This window comes from Lactuca virosa, chromosome 4 (genome assembly GCF_052849685.1).
Source record: "Lactuca virosa cultivar CGN04683 chromosome 4, Lactuca_virosa_CGN04683_v6, whole genome shotgun sequence".
Lineage (NCBI taxonomy): Eukaryota > Viridiplantae > Streptophyta > Magnoliopsida > Asterales > Asteraceae > Lactuca > Lactuca virosa.
This window is the reverse complement of record NC_136429.1, coordinates 430,774,063-430,797,378: the sequence shown is the minus strand read 5'-3', so window position 1 is coordinate 430,797,378 and position 23,316 is coordinate 430,774,063. Positions and strand designations below refer to the sequence as shown.

General features: G+C 31.3%; 1 pseudogene; it reads left to right on the top strand.

The window, feature by feature from the left end:
* Positions 1-9,787: 9,787 nt before the first annotated feature.
* On the top strand, positions 9,788-15,302 carry LOC145106626 (uncharacterized; annotated as a pseudogene).
* Positions 15,303-23,316: the final 8,014 nt, after the last annotated feature.

Here is a 23,316-nt window from a genome sequence, read left to right as displayed (position 1 = left end):
GGGGGGGGGGTCGTGGCACTCTGCGAAGGCTCGGACACGAGGAAAGGGGCACGCGTCGGATTTTCAGTGGACCGCTTCGGATGACTCAGCGGTTTCGGACACGTGGCACATTCTAAGCGAGGGTGAGGTGGCCGAAGTCCACCTATGCGAAATTCCTCGGTTTTGGCAATTTTTCTCGATTTTCGCGCCAAAACTTCTAAAATCCATAACTTGCGCATACGAGCTCCGTTTTTGACGTTCTTTATATGCACGCGTAGGTAAAACTACGCTCTACAACTTTCGTTTAGATTTCGTCGGCTAATTTTGACTTTAATTTTTATATTATTATTTTTAACAGACCGGGACAGGAAATCCGTTAAAAATTCATAACTTCTTCATCCGACTTCCGTTTTCGTCTGTCTTTTTACCGTTGTGCTACTATTGACGAGACCTTCGATTCTCATTTAGGTCGTGTCGGCTAAAAATCACTCGATCTAAAATTCGAGTTTTTTAGCTGTCTACTGCTAAGCTGAAACTTCGAAAAATCATAACTTCCTCATACGAAGTCATATTTGGGCGTTCTTTTTATACCTACTCTCGGTTTAACGAACACTATGAGTTTCGTTTAGATCACTAAGGCTAAAAAGTAGTTTATCAAAAACTCACTTTTTACGACATTCAGCACCGTGCCGGTTTTGTCGCGAAACTTCGACAGGTCATAACTTATTCGTTATAACTCGGATTTTGGTATTCTTTATATATCCATAATCCTTGTCACGACCACTACAACTTTATTAATAGATATCGGTTTTATCTAAAATTTATTTTTGATGCTCATTTTTATACTTAATTACTAGGAGTTATATAATTAAGAATAAACTTCGACAGGTCATAACTTCTTCGTTATAACTCGGATTTTGGTATTCTTTATATATCTGTAATCCTTGTCACGACCACTACAAATTTCTTAATAGATACCGGCTTTATCTAAAGTTTATTTTTGACGCTCATTTTTATTCTTAATTAATTAACTCCTAGTAATTAAGCATAAAACACATAAAACACATAATATTCACATAATTCCTTTTCATTTCTTCAAAATGAGTTACAAAGGTTAACCTAGACTATCACATCAATATTAATGCCTAGGCTAGAAATACGAGCGTTACATGTGGTAATACTATATTTGCCCTTCCGGAACCTTCAATCAATTTTGCACTACCCGTTATTGTATTAACATTTGTTGTAAAAGTAAGCACAATACTTTTTGTTATTAAAAACGCTAGGCATTGTTACACTGTCTGTGAGACATATATCTTCCTTGTTTCTCTTGAAAAATTCCATATTTCTCTTCAAAAAATAAAAGAAATATAAGAAATTTTCGACCTAGAGAAATAAATATATTTTATTACTTAGATAAGATTATAATGTCACACCCCCGGCCGGGGTGGCAGAACACGCCGGGCTGTGCGACTAAGTTCATGGATCAAAGACAATTGGATATATAATACAAGTACAACAATAAACAAAACAACATTTGCATTTCATCTTGATGTTTAAATACATGGTTCTTACAGATAATAGTATAGTACATAAATCGCCTTAAACAATTAGGCAGACATAACAAAAATAGAAATTTTGTTCGCCCGAAAATCCATGACTAACATTCTGTCCGAGAGCTTATTTGATAATATCCTAAGAATACATGTATTTTTGAGGGTCAACACAAGGTTGTTGAGAGTTATAAGTTTTCTACGGTTAGCAGTAATTCTTTTTAAAAAAGTCTAAAAAGTATATTCTTTTCAAGTATAACAATAATTAAAACTGTGTTTGTAACAAATCTTTAAATAACTTTTGAAAAAACAAAATATATATTTGCATAAGTAAATCCATACTTAAAATAGTTTGGAAAGAAATCAAACCCATTATTTTGTAGTAAGAGAAAAGGATTCTAGTTAATGTTTGTAGTGAATCCTATAACCAAACTATGTGACGATATGTAACCCTTACAACGCTTGATTGGACGAAATAGGTAAAGGTTTAAGATATTTATACGGATAAAGTAGTACGGTTTAAGTTTTTCGGATACATGTATAAAGTAGTATGGTTTAAGTTTTATGGATAAACGGATAAAGTAGTACGGTTTCAGTTTTACGGATAAACAGATAAAGTAGTACAGTTTAAGTTTTACGGATAAACTGATAAACAAATATAGTTATCTGACAGGGTTGTAATTAGCAACCGTAGATACAGATAATTGGATATAGTTATCTTCCAGGGTTGTAGTTAGCAACCGCAAATATGGATAAACGATTATAGTTATCTACCAGGGTTGTAGTTAGCAACCGCAGATACAGATAAACAAATACATTTTTTTTTTTAAAAAAAAGTTTGATTGTAAAGGTCGTTAACTAAAGTATGCGAATGTAATTGTATAGATAAAATTCAAGTATGTTTGATAAGTATAAGCGTAACAGTGCATGATATTCGTTTAAATAGGTGATGAAGTTTTATAGCTTTTATATATATATATATATATATATATATATATATATATATATATATATATATATATATATATATGAGCAGTATATAATGTTGAAAACTACAGAGTTGATAAACAATTATGACTCATATTTTATGACAAGCTTTTTATACACAAAAATTCATAACACTTTGTAGTAGAAAGATATATAGTTATAATATAATCATAACAACTATAATATATCTTCATGACATATGATAAGTAGTTTATTTGCATATGCGGTGTTATTTAACAAAATAACATAGTATAAACTAGTTATAAATTTGAAAGTGTTTTTCATAAACCAAATAGATTATAACACATGTATTCCCCTCCACCCCATATATATATATATATATATATATATATATATATATATATATATATATATATATATAAAAGTATACATTTTTTGTCCATATCAATATTATTTATATGTATATTAAAAAACTGTATTGTCTAAGATAACTAATTTTTTTATTTAATAAAGTTATTTTTGGAATTAAAGAAAAAATAGACAAACTATCATCGGAGGGATGGAGAAATGGGTGTAATTAAAGAAGCTCGTAGGAACAAAGTGGCTCACATGGTTAAAAGTGTCCAAAGAGTCGGGACCATTTGTAAATGAAAAAGGAAGGGGAGGGGAACTTCGAGCTCGTGGTGTTTTGAAAAGACGCCCAATGGCCATTGATTTAATGATTTTGTTTTTATTGGTTGATGACTATGGGTGTTCGTTTGGATGGATGGTTTGATCCGAACCAATCAAGTGAATCCAATTTAAGTTCGGTTTTCAAAATATGATTCGAATAGTCAAACTAAATTCAAATCTGATCCGATCCGATCAAATTACAATTCGATTGGATCGGTTTTTATAATTTGGTTTTCAAAATATTTTAAAACGACATATAATTATAATATTATCCAATTTTACACAAGAAACGAAATGAAATTATTTAGTTGTGATTTAAAATTTATAAACAACTACTAATAAGATATATTATAGTTAAATATTTTATAGATAGAAAACGTTTGAGAGAAAATGCATATTAATGTTTTTTTATCGGAAAAAAACGTATTGAACCAATTTGAAAAAATAAATTACAAAATTAATATATATATATATATATATATATATATATATATATATATATATATATATATATATATATATATATATATATATTATAAATAAATAAATAATAAATGTTTATTCGGGTTTTTTGGATTATTTGGTTCTTATTTTATAAACCAAAACCAATCCAAAATAATAATTCGGTTTTGTTGAAAACTAAACCAAAAATTCGAATATTTGAACCAAATAATCCAATCGAACACTACAAGAAAAAGACCATTTTACGACGCGCAAAACACGACGCTCATTGATTAATGTTACGCAAAAGAGAGTGACATTAAAAAAACGTCATCTCTTCAAAAAATTTAAGGATTTAGGGCGCTCATTATTGGGTGCCCTTAAATTAGTGTCTAATGTGAAAAACTTAAAAACACGGAGGGTACTTTATGTAAAATGAGCGTCATCTCAATAAATATCGCCTTATAATTTTAATGAAAGGCGCGCATCTCTTGTTACAATAATCGAGGTTACTACTAAAATATCCTAACACTCGTGTTCATCAGTCACTTCACTCTCTACAATCGATCGACTCTGAGACCTCGACTCGCCTCCCCTTGCAGACAACGTCTCCTCCGAAGACGTTAGGTTACTTCTCCTCCGGCTGATTTCGCCTCACCGACGACCTTGGGCTCAACTGATATCATTGGAGACTGCTCAAATTTACGTGCCCTAGGTCCGATTAAGGTGTTCCTGTTGAAACGATTTAGGAAAAGTAAACTTCCCGGTTGGCCAGAGAACCAAGTAACAGAAGAGAAAGAGCAGAAGAAAATCGACACAAGGGGAAGAAGCGTCTGGTAGCCATGAATCTGATGCTAACTTGAACACATTCAAGGGTTTCTCACCTACTGAAGCTTCTCAAGTTGAACACAAGGTAAATTTCAAGCTTCTCAAGTTGTATGTAATGTTTTTATCCCCTTCTTTCATCTTGCGAACATTTGGTGTGCTTTTTATCCCAAATTTTCACCTTGTCCTCAAGGTGAAGAAAGGATTGGCTAACCGTGTAATTATAATGTCAGTGGCCCGAGAAAAGAGACGAAAAATCCCTCAAAATTCTCTTTATCAAACTCCCCTGTGAGATGTTTCTCTTCAGGTTCTTCAAACTTTGGCTCTTCTTTGGTGCTTAAAACAAGAGTCTTCCCCTCAAGTTCTTTCAACTGTCCAACATCATCTCTAAGCAAGCCAACGAGGTTAGTCTTGTTTACTTGGCCAGATTTATCCGTTTCCTTCATGTCAAGCTCTACATCCATAGCCTCAAGTTGCTCATTTCTTTCAACTGATTTCACCTTCCGTTTGTTGACCTTCTTTTCTCTACTTCCAGTTTCATCAACAACCTTCTCAATCCTTAAGGCTCCATCCCATGTAATAACATAGGGTTTCTCTTCTATGGTGTCACCCAAATCCTTCACTTCATCCATCAACAAAATATCTTTGCTATCACATGCTTTTATTGTCAATAATTGTATATAACTCTAGTAAGCTGATTTATTGGCTAGAAATCTGTAACTTAGGCTGATAATTAGCTTGTGTATTGAGTATATAACTCTGTTGGATTTTCTTGAAATACCATTTTTAGTAATCTCTTCGCAGCCAAGAATTGGAATTGTGGATTCCAAGGAAATTGGAATTCAAGATTCCATTCAATGGTGCATTTGTTTGAAAATTCAGATATAATTCAACTCTGTCAAATCCTTTAAATTTCAAATTTGATGGACTTCAACCATTCATGAGGGCAGGTGGTTTCAATTTCATTACTCTTTTTTTTATTAAATGTCCAAAATACCCTCAATCACGGTTGAAATTTTGACATAATCTTTCCATAAAAAAAACACCAGAAAGCTTGTGATTCATCTTTCATGATGAATTACAAACATTAGTAAAATATTGGAGAGAGATCACTCAAACCCTATGAGAAAGAAAAAAAAATTATTTCTTACAAACATTAGAAAAATATTGTGTATAATAAAAAAACCACAAATTATAAGGTCTTTTTTTAGATTAACCTTCACAAAATGATGATGTCATATTTTGCAGCCTTTCGTCATTAAAAGTAATTTTTGCAAATTACTGGAATTTTATAATTGGGCCATTGTGAAAGAGGAATCCATTTTGTTAAAAAGTTAAAAAGGATGTCAAATTTGTCAAATAAGACCCGACCTATTTTGGTAATTTTCATGATTATCCAAAAAATAATGACATTTTAAGTTTTTAAGCTTTTACCCCCTTTTGAAGTTTATCTTCAACAACTGTAGCACCAAGTAAAATCAAGCTTCTTTCAATCTTTTCAGCAGCAGCATCTATCAAATCATCACGTTCAACAGACACTGAAGTTTTAGCTTTTATAAATTCTTCTTCCCATTTTTTATATTCTTCTTCTTCAACAACACGATATGCAATCACCAAAGTCCTTAAACATGCCTCTGCGTATTTGTTGATATGATTCTTTGTTTCCTCTTCAAAGGGTTGACTTTCTTTACAAAGTCTTTCAAACATGACACTGAATTTATGAAAAAAGAATATATAATGTGAGTGGAAACTGGAAAGATTTTACATTTAAATTTGAATGTTTATAGTTTATGTGTTAAAAGAGTAAGTAAGCCACCTGTCAGCACCCTTGCAGAGTAATAAGAGTTGATTTTCAGTGTTTCTTATGATTATTGACATTCTCTTTCGAGAACTGTTGAATTCTATCATGTTTAAGAGCTCATATGATCTGTAAAAATTGTATTAATTTTGTTCTATCTGTTGAATTTATGAAAAAAGAATATATTAATTTTGTTTTAATTTTTTTCTTCACCAGTAATTGTCCACTCTCACCTGTTTTGGCATCTCGAGTCTTTTTAACTTTAATCTAATCAGCGCTCCATGATTTTTTACAACTTCTTTCCTGAACATACCCCTTTACATGTCTAGTAACATCAATGTATGCATCAGTTATCACAATACCATGATTTTTTACTCCTATATTAGACTGAATACGATTCCATTTGGTTGTTTCTCTTGAATATATATGCATCAGTTATCACAGTACCATGCTTCAAATCCTTCACACCAATGTTCTTCACATTGAACCCAACATTGTATTTAGATAAAACTTCGGTGACAGGTTCATGGTACGCAAGCAAACATGTACTCCCCACTAACACCTCATGTAGTTATTATATTCTGTGCTTAGATGTGTTATTAATCATTCAATAAGCTGCATATTCAAGTATCATTCTCTTAAATGTGTTAGTACCTTATGTGGTAAAGTGATGATAGCATGTTTGAATTAGTTTAAAGTATAATATCCAAGCTTGCATTATGTGAACCTTCCTTCACACATAACTTGCTAAATGCTAATGTTTGTTAATTTTTTTCATAATTGTGCATTGCAATATGCATATAGTTACAATGAGTTACAATTGTTCTGTTACTTGTTGCAGCCTCAAAGGGTGATAATGCAACAATTGTTCTGTTACTTGCTGCAGCCTCAAAGGATGATGCTATAAGAAATCTATTTAGTGCGAAAACCATTCACGAGTACAGCTCCCAGAGCCTGCTGACTTTTCTGGTATCCCTCACCTCCACTTTTACTTGACATCTATTTCGTGAAAACAAAATATTATTTAATAAATAGCAATTAGGAATAGGATATAGATTGGTATAAAGAAGCCTTCTAAAATGAAACTTGATGCTTGGATAATTGACATATTGTAGGTAATTTTGTGCATATTGAAATAATAATTGATTAATTATTGCAGTTATAGTTTTTGGTATTGTGAAAGACAGTTTCTATTTGTTTTGTAGTAGTAACATTTAAAAAAGAAGTTTAAATGAAAAGTAGGAAATTTTAAGTAGAAGAAAAAAAGTAAGCAAACAACCAAATTACAAATGTAAGATTGATGATATACAAACAAATATAATGGTGATATTCTTGGACTCACACCACCTTCACGCTCCATGTGTGATATAGTGTATGCAATTCTCAGCTCTCTACATTAAAAAAGAACTCATCACAAGCAGAAGAAAACTATCATTTTGCAAGAAAAATAAAAAATAACACTACCCTCTTATACTATCTGACATAACAAACTAATAATATGAAATGCCCAAAATACCCCTAATTCTCCTTGCATTAGTAAGATGATCTTTATTTGTCAAGAAAGGCCTGTGGGCAGTTTGAACATATGGAGACTTTCTTGAAAGAGCAACCTGTCCCATAAGGTAAAAAAAAATCAACATCAGAATTTTTATAACCAACTGCTGCACTCCAGAGCTTTCAGCTCCACCTCCCCTCATTAAATTTTTCTGTGTATTGACCATGTTAGCCTGGTATAATTCAGCTTGTTCTGAGAGAACTTTCTGATGAGATTCTTTAAGTTTTTTTTTCATGTGCTATGGCTGAAAGCTTCTGTTAATGAAAATCTCAAAATCCTATCTGAGAAAGAATATCAAGATCAATAACTTCATGAATCTCTTGTTTTTGGCTTTGAGGTGACATCTCACAAAGCTCATCTCTCACTTCCTTCATTAACATAACAACATGAACTTGATATCAAGTTTCTTCAAGGACCGAAATATGCAACACTAAAATGAAATGGTGTTGCATATTTTGTATAAAACCCACTTTGTTGCATAATTAGGGGAAAAGCATAAATATACATTTAACTCCATATATAATAATGGAAACAGAAATCTACACATTGAGATTGGGTTTTCACTTTTCAGTCCATTTCCATAAAAGCAATATTTTTGTCAAGATTGCCCCTGTCCAGAAATCTACACATTGAGATTGGGTTTTCACTTTTCACTTTTCACTTTAAAAAATAATGCACCTCCGCTCATCAGAATGTTATATTTCTGTGTATTGACAATCTGTATTTGACATCTGATTGGCCCCTGAACAGTATTTTTGTCAAGATTTCCCCTGTACAGTTTTTTTTTGTCCCTGTACAGTTTTTTGTCCCTGTGCAGTTTTGTTTTTGCACAGTTTTTGTCCATATACATGCATAATCATTGTTTCTTTAAATGGTATATAATTATGTAGGTTGGAAACAAATGTTTAATGGATAAATTATGGATGTCCCCTAGTAGATTATCAACTGCATATGATGAAGGCGTGAATCCTCAATCATACATATATGTTCTTGAAAGATGACAAACAAGTAGCATAATTATGTTCTTGAAACATTTATAGTACTTATACAACAAGAGCAGATAGTATAAAGATATTCAAACAAGCTCATATTCAAAATTTCTAACTTTTAGATTTCTGTAAAAAGTTCATATTTAAAATTTTAACAGTATTTCTAACTTTCAAATTTCTATAAAAGCTCATAAAATTTTATAACAAACATATAAAAATATTCAAACAAGCTCATATTCAAAATTTTAGTAGTATAAAGAAACAGATACACATAATAACATGCTGAAAAAAGACTAAACTACCCCTAATAACATGCTGAAAAAGTAATATGAACAACATGCAATCTTGAACTAAACAAAAGACTAAACTACCCCTAATAACATGCTGAAAAAGTAATATGAACAACATGCAATCCTGAACTAAACAAAAGACTAAACTACCCTAATAACATGCTGAAAAAGTAATATGAACAACATGCAATCCTAAACTAAACAAAAGACTATACTACCCCTAATAACATGCTGAAAAAGTAATATGAACAACATGCAATCCTGAACTAAACAAAAGACTAAACTACCCCTAATAACATGATGAAAAAGTAATATGAACAACATGCAATCCTGAACTAGACAAAAGACTAAACTACCCCTAATAACATGCTGAAAAAGTAATATGAACACAATGCAATCCTGAACTGTTTTGATCCCTACTTCAGTTTTGTCCCTTTACAGTTTTGGTCCTTGCATCAGTTTTGGCCACTATACAGTTTTTTTTGTCCCTGCACAACAAATACAAATATAAAATTGTGTAAAGGATTGGCCCCTGAACATGTATTTGACATCTGATTGGCCCCTGAACAATTTTTTTTTGTCAAGATTGGCTCCTGTATAGTTTTTTGTCCCTGTACAGTTTTGGCCCCTGTACAGTTTTGCTTTTGCACAGTTTTTGTCCCTAAACATGTGTAATCATTATTGCTTTAAATGGTAAATAATTATGTAGGTTGGAAACAAATGTTAATGGATAAATCATGGATTTCCTCTGGCAGATTATCAAATGCATAGATGAAGGTGTGAATGCTTTTTTAGAGTTTGCACAAACTAATAATCCAAAGTTAGATGTTATTCCATGCCCTTATGTAAATTGCATCAATTTGTGTCACCACTCAATTGACAATGTCCGCTATCATTTGTTTGCCCATGGCTTCGATGAAAATTATAAGATTTGGTCTTTCCATGGAGAAAAACAACCCAAGAGTAATTCTAGATGCCCTAACAATTCCATTCCTCCTGATGCTATTTATACAAAGGATATTCTACATGATGCCTTCAAATATATAGACGAAGAACCTGATTCATTGAAATCACTTCTTGAAGAATGTGATAAGCCACTTTATGTAGGGTCAAAGTATAATGCACTTAGTGGATTATTGAAATTCCAAAATTTGAAGGGTCAGTTTGGATGGTCTGATGCTAGTTTTGATGCTTTGTTGTCTGTCCTAAAAGATATCTTACCATCAAACAATACCATCCCTAGCTCGATATATGAGTCCAAGAAGTTGCTAAAAGGAGTACGTCTACAATATGAGAAGATTCATGCATGTGAAAATGATTGTGTTCTATTCTGGAAAGAACATAAAGATGCTTCTCAATGTCCAACTTGTGGCACTTCTCGTTGGAAGAAGAATACCAAAAACGTACCTGCAAAAGTTTTGTGGTATTTTCCTATCATCCCTAGATTTAGAAGAATGTTTTCAATACCACAAATTGCACATGACTTAACTTGGCATGCACAAGGTCGGGTCAATAATGGGAAGCTTACTCATCCTCGCGATACCCCTTCTTGGAAGCTTGTTGATAACACATGGAAAGAATTCGGATAGGAAAAACGAAATCTTAGATTAGCCTTGTCTGCTGATGGTATCAATCCTCACAAGTCATTAAGTTCCAAGCATAGTTGTTGGCCGGTTATCCTAATAACATATAATCTACCCCCTTATTTGTGTATGTCAAGAAAATTCATGATGTTGACTCTGTTGATATCCGGGCCAAACCAACCTGGTAATAATATTGATGTCTACTTGGCACCATTGATAGAAGATCTAAAACTCTTGTGGGAAACCGGCGTTGAGACTTTTGATTCTAATAAGAAAGAATACTTCAATCTAAGAGCAATATTACTTTGGACTATAAGTAACTTTCCCGCATATGGTAATCTTTTGGGATGTGTTACCAAAGGTTATTATGCTTGTCTAATTTGTTGCCAAAGTCCAAAAAAGTATGCTTCCTTGGGCATAGAAGATTCCTACCACTTGAATATCCTTTTCGTAAAAGAAAAAAACATTTCAACAATCAACATGAGCATGTTTTTATGCCACAACCATCATTAGGTGAAGATATTTATGACTATCTAGCGGGATAAAGTCAAAGAAGGGAGCGTCAAAGAAGGAAACGCCAAAGAAGGAAAATTCAAAGAAGAAAAAAGAAAGTATCGACGAGAGATCTAAATTTTGGCATAAAAAGTCGATTTTTTTAAACTTGAATATTGGAAGAAGTTGCCTGTTCGCCATCAGTTAGATCTCATGCACATAGAAAAAAATGTGACCGAGAGTGTTTATGGGACATCGTTGAATTTGCCTCACAAGACGAAGGATGGATTAAAAGCACGACAAGATCTTGAAGCGTTGGGCATTAAGACTGAATTACGACCTCAAACAAAAGGGGATCGACGTTGGCTTCCGCCTGCCAAGTACACATTGAATTCCGCAGAGAAACATCTATTTTATGATACCCTGTCTAACATAAAAGTTCCGCATCGGTATTGCTCTAATTTCAAGAATATCGTGCCGGATGATGCTTCAAAGATGAATGGTTTGAAGTCTAATGATTGTCATGTACTCATGCAACAACTTCTCCCTTTTTCAATCAAAGGGGTGTTAGATGTGAAGGTGCGGAGAACAATCCTAAGTCTGTGTCATTTTTTCAATGAGTTGTGTAGTAAAGTTGTTGATGTTAGTAAGCTAGGCAAGTTGCAAAGTGACATCGTATTAACATTATGTTTGTTAGAGAAGTACTTTCCTCCTTCATTTTTCGATATCATGACTCACTTGATGGTGCATTTAGTTCGAGAGGTGAGGTTGTGTGGCCTGGTTCATTTTAGGTGGATGTATCCATTTGAGAGATACATGAAAACACTTAAAGGGTATGTAAAAAATCATCATCGACCTGAGGGTTGCATTGCAGAGTGTTATGTGGCGGAGGAGGCCTTAGAATTTTGTTCAGACTACTTAAAAAACACAAAATCAATTGGCAATCCTCATGAACGTGTTGATGAAAGAATCCGCAGCGGCAAGCCTTTATCAAAGGCTACAATCGATGTTGTAGATGCTCAGTTACTTGATCAAGCTCATCTTTATGTATTACAAAACACTGCTATTGTGGAGCCGTATATAGAGTAAGAATTACATGAAAATGTATACTCTTATACCATTATCTATCATATAAAACATTCTTCTAACTTGTAATACACTTCAGGCAACATATGTTGGAATTGAAGGATCTGAACCCCGGTCACGCTTGCAAGAGTACATGGTTGCAGAGCCAACATACTCGAACATTTATTAGTTGGTTTAAGAAAGAGGTTTGTTTTTAAAATAAGATTGTTAGAATTACAATATTTTTAATTATTTTGTTTTAATTACATTAATTAGATATTTTTCTATTAGGTTGGAAAACGTTTGGCTAACGGGGAAGATATTTGTGATGATGTTCGTTGGTTGGCCAAAGGGGCTAATTTTGCTGTTAGTAAATATAGCGGTTTTGCCATAAATGAGTATCATTTTGATACAACATCTCGAGATGAGTCTAGAACAAGTAAATGCAGTGGAGTATCTTTAGTTGCACATACTATGCATATTGCTAGTGCAAAAGACTCCAATCTTGTGTATGGTGCTGTTACTTACTTCGGTCGTATAAAGGAGATATGGGATCTTGATTATCGCATGTTTACTATTCCTGTATTCATGTGTGATTGGGTTGATAATCGTGGAGTAAAAAAGGATGATTTAGGATTCACGGTAGTTAACTTTGATAGGCTTGGTCAGAAGTCTGAACCCTTCGTATTAGCTAGTCAAGCCAGACAAGGTTTTTATGTTCAAGATCAACAAGATGAGAATTTGCATGTTGTTGGATTCACACCACATAGGATGTACAAGTATGGATCAAATGGTGAAACTGATGATATGTTGGAATTTGATGCTACTTTTGATTTAACACAAGACTCCGCTTTATTAGACCTTGATGATGATTTTTTGTGTACGCGCCCGGATGGCGAGGGCATATTAGTTTAAATATTTTTTTGCAGAATAATAAAGTTTTTGGTATGTTTATATTTCAGATTTTGAATGTGATTAATTTTTTCCAACTGCAACAAATAACAATGTACTTAATTTTATTTGAATCTTTGTTGAAACAGGTTGTATTTTTGTGACATGGAATCAGATTCAGCTTCTGATCACGATGAAGAATCCAAACAAAGAGGTTCGATATATAAGGCAAAAGCTAATAAAGTGAAACTTGTAATAACTTACAATAAAAAAGGTGTCCCGGTTGGAAAGGAAGCCACAAAACTGTTTACTTTTGAGGGTTTGGTTGCAAGAACAATGGTTCCCATAACCTATGCGTCTTGGCTGGAAGTTAGTGAAGAAATAAGGGAAGGGTTATGGCAATATGTTTTGGTAAGTCTCTATTTCTTCTTGTTATTACCTGTTTTTGTCCCTGTTTCTGTTTTTGTCCCTGTTTAGATCTGTTTTTTAACCAACCCTTTTTTTTATGTTTCAAGAAAAGTTTGTAGTTGACCCAAAGAGCCGGAAGCAAACTCTCCAATCGATCGGGAAGAAGTGGAGAAACTTCAAGCATTATCTATATGCCAAGTTCATTAAGAACCAAAGTAAAGATCCCAAGGCAAATCTATTCAAACCTCCGAAAGATTATCTGTTTATAAAGAAAGAAGACTGGAAAGTTTTTGTATCCCATAGAGTTACAAAAAGTGGGAGGTTGGTTAAACTTTTCTTATATGCATTTATATCCCATAGAATTACAAAAAAGTGGAAAGTTAACAGTTTGTAGTTACAATTTTAATGTTTCTAATGCAGGAGAAAAGTACAAAAGCTAAAAATACTCGTGCACATCATAAATACAATCATCGTTTGAGCAGAAAAGGATATGCCGGACTCATTAATGACATCGTATGATTCCCACTAAGTATTGATTATTTTATTTGTATATATTTATGTTAATTGACTTTGTTATTCTTGATAATTTAGATGCAAGAAACCGGCAAGACGGAAGAGGAGATTGATAGGACACTGTTGTGGAAAAGAGCAAGAGAGTTGAAGACAGGAGGATACGAATCAGATGTCAAGATGATTGTTGATAAAATTGTAAGTTTCATTGAATGCCAAATATATATAAAAAAAATAACATTTGTCCCATTTTTTTCTAACATTTGTCCCAAATTTTTTACAGGATGAGCTGCAGAAATCTGGAAGCTTTGGAGAGGTTACATGTGGAACACATGATGTGCTTACAAAGGCCTTGGGTACTCAGGAACAACGTGGGCGTGTACGAGGGATGGGTAAATTTATAACGCCACAACAATACTTTTATTTACCCAAGAATATTAAGTATTACTTGGAGATTGAGAACAAGAGGGTGGATAAATGAACCAACAAACTTGAAGATGACTTGGAGAAACTAAAAAGAGGTGTACTTAATGTTTCTGAAGCTGCAAGTTGCCAAGTAGGGGGCGTCATTGAAGATGTTGAAAAAGAACCGCGGGATGAATCACTTGTAAGTCCTTGAAGACAATTATGAAAAATATATTTAAGGAATTTTCTTTTTCTACATACTAACATACTATATTTTGGTAGGATAATTCATGTCTTCTTGCGGTTGAATTTGCTCCAAATGTAGTTGCTAAAGGAACCATAATGAAGTATAGTGAATCAGGTATTTTGAAAAATATTTGCATTATTACTATTTATATATTTTCATTTTTTAGAATATTGGATCTTAATATTATTTTTTTCGTTTATGTAACAAATGAAAACATTGAAGTTATGATGGAAACAATTTTCCAAGGAGATGCTTTAATACCCATTCCACTTGAAGAGGAGTTCATTGTGAAGGTCAAAGATGCACTGGGACACATACTAAGTTGGCCAAGACACTTAGTTATTCGATGCTCTGACCTGGTAAGTTTCACAGATTTAAAACATACAAAGTTTTCACAGATTTGCCCTTGGTTTTCTTATTTTTTCTGATATTTGAGTGAGTTCTTTTTCAGCTTCAGTAAATGATTCCTGTTTCATTCTATATTTTTGATAATTTTTGTAGGGAAAAGTGGTGGGGAAACGTATGAAGAAACACACAACACCAGTGAAGAAACACGCAACACCAGTGAAGAAACACGCAACACCAGTGAAGGAAGGTGCTACACCTTTAAAAGCAGAAATAGGAAGTAATAAGAAAGAAAAGGGGACATGAAAAATGGTTGATGAACAAAAAGAACCATGTGATGTGGAAGAAGTGGATGATATGGAAGAAGGGAATGGAATAGAAAAGAAGATTAAAAAGAAGGAGAAACAAAATGTGACCTTGCAAAGAAGGTGGACCAGAGCACAGATGAAGACAAGGATAAGGATTGAGAAGAGTAGTATTTTGAAAATGACTGCAATGATGGCTGATGGACAAGTTACAAAGGTTGATTCTATAAAAGTGCAGAGTGAGAACGATCTTTTTGGGTACGATAGTTACACGTACTTAACTTGGGATTATTTTGAAGCAGTTCTTACAATGGATGAGCTGACTGGTGCTGTTATTGTGTCTTATATAATGTAAGTGCAAGAAATTTAATTTAAATATCATTGTGTCTTAAAACAAAATTTGTTTAATGAAGTTAGTGTTTGTATGATAACAGGGTATTGTTTAACAAAATGAAGTATGGCTCCCCAGAAAGAGATCATGGAATTTGCTTTGTGAACCCGACATTAATTTCGCCAAGTACGTGAAAAGGGAAATCTAAGAATATTGACGATGCAAGCAGAGGTTTAGCAGATCGGTTGTCTAAAAGAAAGGGCAATGACATCATCTTTATGCCCTACAATCCCAGGTTTGATTTTGACATTTTATTTTGAAAATGACTGCAATTATGTTAATTATTTGACTTAATTTTGTTTGTGGTTTTTGTAGAAGCCATTGGGTATTGGGTGTACTAGACATGAAATCGGATAATTGCTATTATCTTGATTCCTTGAGTTCTAGCAATTTCAATATGCAGTTGAAGCAAATTGTTGATTCGTAAGTAAAATAAATTATCAAAACAGTTGATGTGAATACAATAAACACCTATTTGTTGATGTTTTTTATAGGGCAATGATTATGTACGCTACACAAAGTGGATCCAACAAAAGGGTTAAACTAAATTGGGTTAATGTTACGGTCAGCACTTAATTCCTTATTGAAATTATAGTTTTAACTTTATTGTTTGGATCAATTGCAATGATCATTTTATATGTAATTGTGTAGTGTCCAGTTCAGCCCGGAGCTACTGAATGTGGCCACTACATGCTAAGGTTCATGAAGGAGATAGTGGAAGAAGGAATTGAAGTGTTGGTCAAAGACAATGTAAGGATATAGCATTCTACTTTCATCACTATAATTTAATAGGAAAGGAATTGAAAAAGGATCATTTTATGGAATCCTACTCTCACAATTATAATTGAAATATTAGGTTACATGCAAAAATAAAATGTGCTTTCATTCATTTGAAAGTACAATGCCCTATTAAGAAAGAATAATTTACATTTTATGCTTATTTGTTAAATATAGCAACTTACTGTTACAGAATATGTTAATATGCTATTTTTTATTAATAAAAACAATATGCAAATTTTTTCACAGATCGGGGATGGCAAAGTTGAGTACACAACTGATGATATCGATGAGATACGTGAAGAATGGTCAGAGTTTGTTACAGGCTTCATTTATCGATGATTATGGTCTTTTGACAATGTATCCGCAAAACAATGTTATGGTTAACAGTGAAATGCTAGGTATGGTCTTTTGACATGTGTTGTAATGCTAGGTAGTCTTTTGACACACATGTACATGTTTTTGCTAACTTTTAGTAATGTTACTTAAGGTAACTTGACATGTATGTAATGTTGTTAGGTAAGTTGTTTGAAGTTTAGATGAAAATGAATGTTTTGGTATATATATTTGTCTTTTATTATGTGTATTCACGTTGTAAATGTATGTCGTAAATGCACGTCGTAAAGGTGTATAGTAACTGGCAGCTGGAATTTATGACATGCAAATGTGTGTCATCTTCGATTATGATAGTAGATTTAATGATACGCATTGCGAGTCGTAAAGGCACGTCGTAACGTTACGACACGCAATGACGTGTCGTGTGCCTTTATGACAGGGCCTTTCTTGATACGCATTGCGTGTCATAAACACGCGCGTCGTAAGGTTACGACACGCAAATGCGTGTCGTCTTTATTTATGACAGGGCCTTTCTTGATACGCATTGCACGTCGTAAATGCGCGTTGTAAATGCGTGTCGTAAACAGACGACGTGCAAATGAGCGTCGTCTTCCGTTATGACAGGGCTTTTCTTGACGCGCATTTGCGCGTCGTCTGAGCGTTTTACGACGCGCAATGCGCGTCGTAAAAGGCTGTTTTTCTAGTAGTGCAAATTGTCCAATTGGACAATTCGGTTTTATCCAAATAATGAACAGCCCTATTGATGATGGTTTGATAAAATTTTGATAAATATGTCTACTTTTTGTCAATTCTTTTTAAATGTTAATAAATTTAAGAAAATAATAACTCTAATTTTGTTGATTTTATCTTTGTTTGATTATTAATTGAGTTTTTAAGTTATATATTTTCACTTGTTTATGATATACTATGAAGCGTTATATTTTAAGCAATTAAGTTAAAGTATATATAAATGACTTGTGTATTAGATCATCTTCAATGTATTGAACTCTTAAAAATTCAATGGATTGTCACATCAACATTCCACTAAAAATATCATTTTGTTCATTAAACTCCACACTATTCAACTTTATGAAAGTTTAATGGATAGCCACGTTACCATCTTATTATATTTTTTCTTTAAATAATATTAATACATAAAACTAAAATATTAACATAATTCGAAATTAAAGAAAACTAAAATATTAACATAATTCGAAATTAAATGTAAAATTTTTTATTTAAAAAAGTTGTTTATGTTTTTCTACTTATTATTTAGACAACTAAAAAGTAAACTATAAAACACAATTTAATTACTTACAAAATTAGAATATATCATTTTAATTGACTCAATACAATTGAACTGAAAACAATTTGAATTATAAATAGAAAATAAATCAAAATACAACAAATATGTTGGTTATATAAAATAAATTAAATAAACATATTTTAAATTTATATATAATCCATACCACCATTCAATCTCCGTTAAACTCACATTCATTAAACTTGGACTACAATGATAGGTTTAATGAATTGGATGACCACATCATCACATTTTCACCATTAAACTCTCCATTCAATGGTCTTAGATCATCATCATTATTTACAAAATGATCCATATGGTATTTCAAAAATTAAGAATTTTTTCCAAAAAGTTTTTGAGTTACAAGACTGGTCCAAAATAGTATTAATATTATAAAAGCCCTAAATTTTTAATACGTAATTAAAGAGCCTATCTCTTACTCTTAAATCCAGTAAAGCTTAAGAGAGGTACTGAAAAAAAAAAGACTAAGTGACCCGAGAAGCCCACCCTTTAGGTCCCTTTTCATGGAAAAACCCTAATATTTTTATTATTATTGTTATGACCGCAACTTTCTCGCAAAATTATCACTTTAGCCCACTTAACGAGTTTTATGGTTAACTTGGTTAACTTCTTTGCAAATTCAGTCCTAAAAAGTTAATATTTGGTCCCTGAGGTTTGCAAAAAATTACACCACATGGTTTTTTAACTTTATTTTTAATTTTTATATATAGTATTTATTTTTGGTTTATATATATATATATATATATATATATATATATACATTTTTTATTTTTATTTTTTATATACTTTATTTATTTTCATTTTTTAACTTTATTTTTCAACAATTTGATTTTTTGTTACCTTTTTTACCTTTTGTTTTCTATTTTTTTTCTATTTTAGTTATTTATGATTTTTCCAATGTTTTTATTTATTTTGATTCAAGTAAATGAACATGAATTCAATATAAATTACTATAACAAGTTTTTTTTATAGAGACCGACTATTATTATTTTTTTTGTTCTTTCTTTTAGTCTAATATCAAATTGAAAAATAGTAGAATAAATTACACGAATGGTCCCCATGGTTTATGATAATTTGCACGTTTGGTCCCTAACTTATTTTTTTTAACTCGGAAGGTCCTTACTATTTATTTTTGTTGCACGTTTGGTCCCTGACTTACCTAAAAAGACTATTTTTCCCTTTATTTTTTAATTTATTTAAATAAACACACCCTTAACCTCACTTCCACCTCACCTTATCTTACCTTACATACCCTATTTTATTTAAATAAATTAAAAAAATCAATGATAAAATAGTACTTTTAGGTAAGACAGTGACCAAGCGTGCAATAAAAACAAATTGTAGTGACCTTCCGAGTTAAAAAAATAAGTTATGGACCAAACATGCGAATTACCCCATACCATAGCGACCATTCGTGTAATTTACTCAAAATAGTATCTTTAATTTAAACTATTGATATCACATATAGAAATATGATTTAATTTTCAAGTTATATAACACATTAAAATGCTAATTCTAAATACGCAAACTAATTTTTTTAATTTTTATTTTTTCGTAACATAAATATAATAGCACTAAAGAAAAAAAATAAAAATAAAATAAGTTGGACCAAAGTTACAAATATAAACATAACTATTTTATTTACTTGAATAAAAATAAAAAAAATTAGAAAAACTATAAATTATCAAAATTGTAATATACTTTAATATATTAATACATTTTATATTTTTTGAAAAAGGTCAATAAAAAGTTAAATATACAAAAAAATAAAAACAAATAATTGGAAAACAAATATAAAAAAATAAAAATAAATAAAAAGATGAAAATTTTAAAATATAATACGAAAAAAAATATGAAAAAACCTAAAAGAAACTCTAATATACTCTATATATACACTAAAAAAATAGAAATCGAAAGGTAAAAAAATCAAATTATTGTGAAATAAAGTTAAAAAATGAAAATAAAAAAAGTATATATAAAAAAACAAAAATAAAAAATGTATATATATTTAAAAAAAACCTAAAATAAATAAAGTATACAAAAAACGAAAAATAAAGTTAAAAAACCATGTGGTGTAATTTTTTGCAAACCTCAGGGACCAAAATTGAACTTTTAGGACTGATTTTGCAAAAAGATTAATCAAGTTAAGGATGAAACTCATTAAGTGGGCTAGAGTGATAATTTTGCGAGAAAGTTGTAGCCATAGCAATAATAAAAAAGTATTAAGGTTTTTTTCAACTACGGGTTAAAAATTAAGGCTTTTATGATATTAGTCCTCCAAAATAAGCTTTTTGTTACAAGTTTGATCCAATTTGTTGTAATTTTTTTTAATAATGGCTTTTGTCTTTCTATTTAGTTATATTACACTAACTATTATGAAAAATTCGTGTTATTACCCCAACCACCCCACTCCCTCTATCTTTCTCTACATTACATACATTTATACCGGACCTCCGACTCCGACGGAGGTAGTGAATCGTCAGAACTTATAAATGTCAACGCCACCACCGCCAGAAGATATCATTGTCACACCGCCGTCAGTCTATACAACCACCACAACTGAAGAAACGTTACGATCTCAAACTCCATTAACACCCCGATTAGGGTTTCATCTTCAGCCCCCCATTGTCTCCGCTGCCATCAATCTTTGATCTAGAAAATCCTTCTGAAAATAACGAATCTGATGAATTAATTCCCACTACCAAAGAAGACGAAACGAGATCTAAAGAGTTAGGGTTTTGTCGTCGTCGATCATCTGCAACCAACAACAAGTCCGACGAAGAAACCGCCGTTTGGTAACCCTCTTCTCCTTGATCTCTGTCACTTCACTAGCAGTCACTACCAAAGAGTTCACCTTTGCCTTCATCGGAGATCTAGAATATCGTCGGAGATTTGGAACACCCCTCGAGCAGTCACCACCACTGGAGTTATGCAAATACACGAGTTGGTAAAGATCTTCATTGATCTACGACAACATGGTTCCAAATGTTGGTGGTGGTTTCACCTAAAATCATATGACAACGACACTAGGGTTACATCCCTTGAAAATAGATGGTGACGGCGTTAGGGCTTCTTAGGGGTAAGGATCGGAACTGGGTACTCGCAATCGAAATCGGAATCACCTTGAAATTGTCGGTTCTGGAATCGAAACCGTCTTAAGCGGTTTCGGTTTCGGTTCACATTTTTTTGGAACCGCTATCCGCTGGGTACCCATCGGAACCGGTTTATATATATATATATATATATATATATATATATATATATATATATATATAACAGAAAGGTTAACAGTAGAACTAAACTATTTACATGAAAAAATATCTAAGAAATCACTTTAACAGTAAGGAAATATCCAAAAAAGTCTCAATATTTTGAATTTTTTTTAATAAAGTTCTAATTTTTTGTTTTTAACAGAAAAGTCCCCACTATTTAACTTTTAGAATAGAAAAAAGCCCGAGAAACCAGATAATTTATTCACTTTAGTCATTTTTGACATGTTCAGCAGGTTTTGACATCAAATGTTTTTTCCAAAATAATAATATTTTTCTGTAGATTTTGTCAAATTTTATATATAATGTATAAACGTATTTTTTTTATGTATTTATGTAATTTTTAAAAGTTTTATATGTATTTGTTTACATATTTTTATGTATTCTAAATATATAAACGCATTCTTTTTACATATTTATATGTATTTTACATAACTTTAATGTATTTTTATGTGTTATTTTTTATGTATTACGTATTTATATATATTTTACGTATGTATGTATTTTTTATGTTTTTTATATAGATGTTTATGTATTATATATATATATATATATATATATATATATATATTACGTATTCATATGTATTTTACATATTTTTTTTGTATTTATGTATTCTTTAAGTTTTTTATATAGATGTTTATGTATTTTTTATATATTTTACATGTATAAACGTATTTTTTTAAGAATTTATATGTATTTTTAAGTATTTTACATAATTTTTTAATGTGTTTTTTATTTATGTATTATGTATTTATATGTATTTTTTAAAGTTTTTTATGTAGATGTTTATGTATGTTTATGTATTTTAAATGCACAGCCGTATTATTTTTACGTATTTATGTATTTTTTTTACTTCAAGTCGTCTTCATCATTCCATTCTCATAACTTTTGCGAGTATGTTTAGATGGTTTTTCTACATACCTACATATTTTAAGCTTTTTCCTATTAACTTATCTTGAAATTAAACATCGAATTAAAAAACAAAATAATAGTTCATGCACATACAAAAACTTCACCGTCTCATGTGGCCTCAAGGGAACCCAAGTTTTCGTATTTGTATACATTATTATTTTGTTTTTTTAATTCGATGTTTAATTACAAGATAAGCGAATGGAAAAAGCTTAAAATATGTGGGTATGTACGAAAACCATCTTGACATACCTGAAGAAGCTGTGACAATTGAATAAAATGGTGAAGACGATTTCAAGTAAAAAATACATAAATACGTAAAAATAATAGGGTTATACATTTAAAATGTATAAAAATATATAAATATCTATACAAAAAACTTAAAAACTAAAACAAACATGTAAAAATACATATGAATATCTAATACATAAAAAACACATAAAATACATAGACATCTATATAAAAACTTAAAAATGCATCTAAATATGTAATACATAAAAAATAACACATAAAAAAATATGTAAAATATATATATATATATATATATATATATATATATATATATATATATATATATACGTAAAAAAACACGTTTATACATTTTAAATACATAAAAAATACATAAACATATACATATAAAAACTTTAAAATATACATAAATATGTAAAAATAGATACAAATACGTAAAAAATATGTGTAGATATTATATCCAAATTTTGACGAAGTCTGCAGAAAAGTCTCATTATTTTGGAAAAATTAACGATTTGGTCTCTTGAACAGCTGTACAAGTTAAAAATGGCTAATGTAAATAAATTAACCGGTTTCTTGGGCTTTTCTATTCAAAATGTTAAATAGTTGGGACTTTTCTATTAAAAAAAAGGACTTTATTAAAAATCTTCCCAAAATATTTAGTCTTTTCCGGAGATTTCTTTTAATAGTATAACCAAGAGTTGTTGGGTACTTATCATCTACATCTTGCTTTATAGTAACTGTTCTCTAAACAAAT